At 44.3% G+C, this 4,738-nt stretch overlaps 1 pseudogene; it reads right to left on the reverse strand.

Moving 5' to 3' along the window:
- Positions 1–1,533: 1,533 nt before the first annotated feature.
- On the reverse strand, positions 1,534–4,198 carry LOC123157298 (aspartic proteinase Asp1-like; annotated as a pseudogene).
- Between the last annotated feature and the right edge of the window lie 540 nt (positions 4,199–4,738).

Raw genomic sequence — 4,738 nt, forward strand, 5'->3', positions numbered from 1 at the left:
GCTGCCTTTGTGATTGTATACGTAAAATCGGTTTAACAAAGTTGAGCACGCCCATGCTCTGAGCTGAGGCAGGCCTTTGTTATTGTATACTCGAGGATGGGTTTGCTGAAGCTGAGTACGCCTATGTGCTGGCCATGCAGCAGCTGAAGCTGAGGCACGCGACGGCCTGGTTCTACATCCTGCTTCGGCTCACGTTTACATCAAGAACATATAGATTAATCTGCTTGCATGCGCTCTTCGTTGGTGATCACTGGGATTCCGCCCCTTTCAGCTCTATTTCCACGGTGCACTCATGACTCATGACCATAATTATAGCCAGCTGAAATTCCCCTATTACCAAACTTAGTCTGCAACTCTGCATGTAATTTATTGTGTGAATATATAATTATCTTTTGATATCCAGTCAATCCAGTGGTCTAGCGCTACAGGTTAGGCATGAGCTGCAAAACTTGGGCATATTTATCCAAAGCAGCCGATGGTATTACCTCTTGGTCGCCATTTGCCAAGGCAGATGCAGGTCAGGAGATGAAGCCAGCATGCATGAGTTGTTAAGTAATGGTGACCTCGTGATAATCTCTGACGGTGTTGGTGCTCCATCGGCCTGGCCTGCCCTGGCCACCAAGAATAATGTCTCTGCTAGAAATATAAGACCAAAACCAAACCAAGCTAAGTAGATGGCTGCCATGATTTATTTCAGTCCAAAAAACTACGAAGTGATCCTGTAACTTTCTGATTATATATCAATCCAAGGCTATCCCTACGGAAACATTTTGTAACTATCATTAAAGGATCACAATTGCTGGGTCAAACAAACATATAGTCTCAATTTTGGTGCCCCAGGACCACATGTGAGGAAAAAAAATCTAACTTGAAGGTGCTCTTTAATACCAGGCCAATAGTGAAGGCGGCAACTGCAATCTCGAGCAATCAGGATGGGTTGGCGGAATTTTGCATCTGTGGATGAAGATAAACATGAGAGAGGAAGAGGGACATGAGAGACCGAGAGAGAGAGAGACGTGAGAAAGAGGGACATGTTTTTTTTCTTTTACGGAAAGATAGAGTACAATTGCAGCCCCATGGTTTTTTTTTCTTTGAAAGAAAGAGAGACCACGATCGCTACAATTGACGTGAGAAAGACATAATATGTTTTTTTTTCTTTGAAGGAAAGATAGACTACGATTGTGGTCCCATGGTTAGTTTTCTTTGAAAAAAAAATTCGATAGATATACACCGTAATAAGTTGGTCCCACCAAATAAACGGGTCGTAAATTCTGATTAACGTGGTAATTACTTGAGAGTCGCTAATTAGTATAGGTATCTCTACTCCTAATGGACGACTTGGTGAATAGTCCGCGCGGTTAATTTTCGCTGGTTTATTTTCGTCATACTCCCACCGCCGTTTTTTTTCGTCATCGCACCACCTCTGCCTTACTCGATCGAAAAAACCAGTGCAAACAAGACCCCTGGGATCGATCCCTCGTTCACAGAGCTGATCGATCTCCGCCGCCGCCCGATCGCACGCCCGAACCACCCCTACGCCCAGACCGCGGCGGATCCATCCATGTGCCCAGACCGCGGCGGATCCATCCCTGTGCCGCGCCGCGGCGGATCCATCCCAGTGCCGCGCGCCGCGGCGGTCTGCTGTTGGATCGGCCGAGGACACGGGGCCGCGGCGGATCCATCCCAGTGCCGCGCGCCGCGGCGGTCTGCTGTTGGATCGGGCGAGGACACGGGGCCGCGATCCCGCGTGTCGTGTTCGCCGGCGATCACGACCCCGATCCGACGACGGCCACCTTCTGACCACCCACGGGGTGTCAACCGGCGCTGCTCCCCTTTCAGTGGTACGTAATGCAAGTTCATACACATTATTTCATACTGAATCTTTCATGCTGAAGGCCATACAAAAAAACATCTCAGGAGGCGGCGATCTGCTGTGGGATCGCTTCAGGAGACGCGAAGCGATCTGGTGTGGGATCGCTTTAGGAGACGGGGCCGCGATCCCGTCTACGTGACGCCGTGATCCCCTTCTGGACGCGCCCAGCATCCAACTTCTGCTGTACGTATTGCAGGTTTATACTCAATAATCTCAAGTTTATCTTTGATGGAGCATGGTAGGCTTGAGTTGGTTGCTTGTGCTTGTGCCGGTCTCCTGTATTGCAGGTTTATACTGAATGAAGTTGGAAAACAGAAATACCGGCAATGGAACCAACTTAGTACCCATCACGAAAAACAACATTTGAAATCAAAACTTACCACTATGCTATCCCAAATTATATGCATCCTTTCTTCAACACCTGGGATCAAGTAATGAAAAGAGATGCCTTAGCCAGCTTCCATTTGCAATGACACACCACAGTTTCCTTTGTTCAAGCCCTATGGCTTACCATTTACGCCATTGGGAATCTTTCTGAAATCATCAGAATTATCATCTTCCTGAAAGAGAGATGCCTTAGCCCGCTGCCCTTTCTCATTGTCATAAATTATCATCTGATCCTGCATTGTGATGTCTACAGAACAGGAAGATCAACTGCATTATTACAAGATCCCAGATATCCTAATTTTAGAAACTGGGTACTGTCTGTATGAATTTATACCTCCAATTATGTTGAATGTCTGTTTAGCAGCCGTACCATCAAGGATGCCTAAGCACACATTCCCATATTTCTGGCACAAAAAAGATGAGAACATTTTAGCTTTCATTTTTTCAGTAAAATGTTTGGTAAAAATTACTGCAAGTTGGGTTATCGAACGCTTACAGTGACAATGAGGTAGTTTTCCGGAGGGATCTCCATGACAGAATTCTTGCCAAAGTTCAAGAACAGTGACTTGAAATCGTTCTTGACCTCTGACACATATTTGAATACCTTCTGCCCTTTCCAGCAAAGAGGCAGAATGACGTCTGAGACTTCTTTAAGTGACTTGCTGAGACCAGCTTTGAGCTACAAGACAAGTATCCTAATTTTAGAAACTGGGTAATGTGTTTGAAATCTACCTCATTCACAGTTGCTTGGTATGGCTGGGCGGCAAAGTAGGTGTAGGTACTACCGCTGTCAAATACCACCTCCATTGGCTTCACCCCTAGCGAGCGTCGGTCGAAGTACAGTGTTCCTGAGCCAGGTGAGTAGTAATTCCTGAAAATAAAATATTGTATAACGTGTGAAGCCAAAAGGTCTTTCTGAAACCTTATACAATTTACAAAACTTTCTGTTGACACGGAATGTAAACCCTATATACAGGCATTCAGTTCAGGTGGTCTGAGTTCCCAGCAAAAAAGAGATAGTCTGAGTTAACACGTTTTAAGACGCTAAAGTTTTTACCCTTTTTCTGAATTATTATTGTAGTTTATTGATATTAATATGAAATACACTGCTTGATGATAGACTGGAAACATTCAACAGGGTTGCAATCAACTGTACAGGAGCATTATCACTGAGTTGTCATGTGAAGATGATGAATTTATTTTACCCTCCTGTAGCTCCAAAGCGCAAAAATATAAGGATAGCTTCAAAATTTATTAATTTTTACGTTGTCATGTTGTTTCAACAACAGGGCCATTTCATTAGGTCCATGCCATGTCACTGGTGATCAAGAAATCAACCAAACACCAACATAGCCTAATTCTTAGACTAAAAACAAATCCAAGATTTGCAATTGGCAACACATTTATCAAAATGTTAAGAATAATGCATTCTTACCCAGATGTGGTACGAGCCATGGGAACCCAAGTTACACGCGAGATGGGTACGATATCATCCCCAAAGAACAGGAAGCCTCCTCCATTCGTGCTGAAGCAATGGCCAACAACAATCTTGGTAATCCCTTTTTTGCTTGAGCTGCTAGAGCAGGCTAACTGATCCTTTCCCAAGCGCAAGCAAGCCGTCCGTCGCCGCCTGCACCGCGCCATTCTTTCCCACTTGCTGATCATATCCACAGCTGAAAACAGAAGCAATTAAACATCAAGAACGGAATTAAAACACCAGTACTAAGGCAATGAAACATAAATTGGCATATATTATTACCCAAAGGTGAGGTTGGCACGGAGAGTGGATGAATTCTTCAGGGAGAGTGTAAAGTTGTCAGCGACGAGCACGCCGAGTGAAGTTGCCTTGTCCATAGCAGCCTTTTCTGCTTTGTGTTTGTAGGATTCCAAGCCCGCAGTCAAGTTCCCGTTCACTGGAATGACAAAGTCGATGTGCATAGAGTAGCTTAGGAGTTGTTTACGTATGTTGCTGAACATGTTTAGTTGCTGTACATGTTTGCATAACTGATTGTGCTGCTTTTTACTTACTTTGATTGCTTGGTTGTGTGGCTTGTTCCTTTTACTTTGCACTGCCAAGAAGCAGCCTGTCCAATAAGCATAGTCTCCAAGTTGTCTCCAAGTTCACGAACGAAAGTGCATGAAACATAACAATTAAGAATCAGTCTGTTTACATAAAACCTCCCAATACGGAGGCCAGGAGTTGGATCCTGGGCGCGTCCAGAAGGGGATAACAAAATAAATGATTGACGGTAGACAACTTCAGTATGAAACATAACAAAATAAGATCATTAAGCCATTGTTAATAGTATGATATCTTTGCTTGTAGGTAAGTATGGGGAATCCACAAAGCAAATCTGCGGAACATACAACAGCGTCAGGTGTACCTAGAGGTAAATCTTTGACTAAATAACTTGCCGCACATGTCAAGCTATATCCCGATTGTGATTTCCTTAAATGACGTTGTTTCAGATAATTTGG

The sequence above is a fragment of the Triticum aestivum genome, chromosome 1D (assembly GCF_018294505.1).
Source record: "Triticum aestivum cultivar Chinese Spring chromosome 1D, IWGSC CS RefSeq v2.1, whole genome shotgun sequence".
Lineage (NCBI taxonomy): Eukaryota > Viridiplantae > Streptophyta > Magnoliopsida > Poales > Poaceae > Triticum > Triticum aestivum.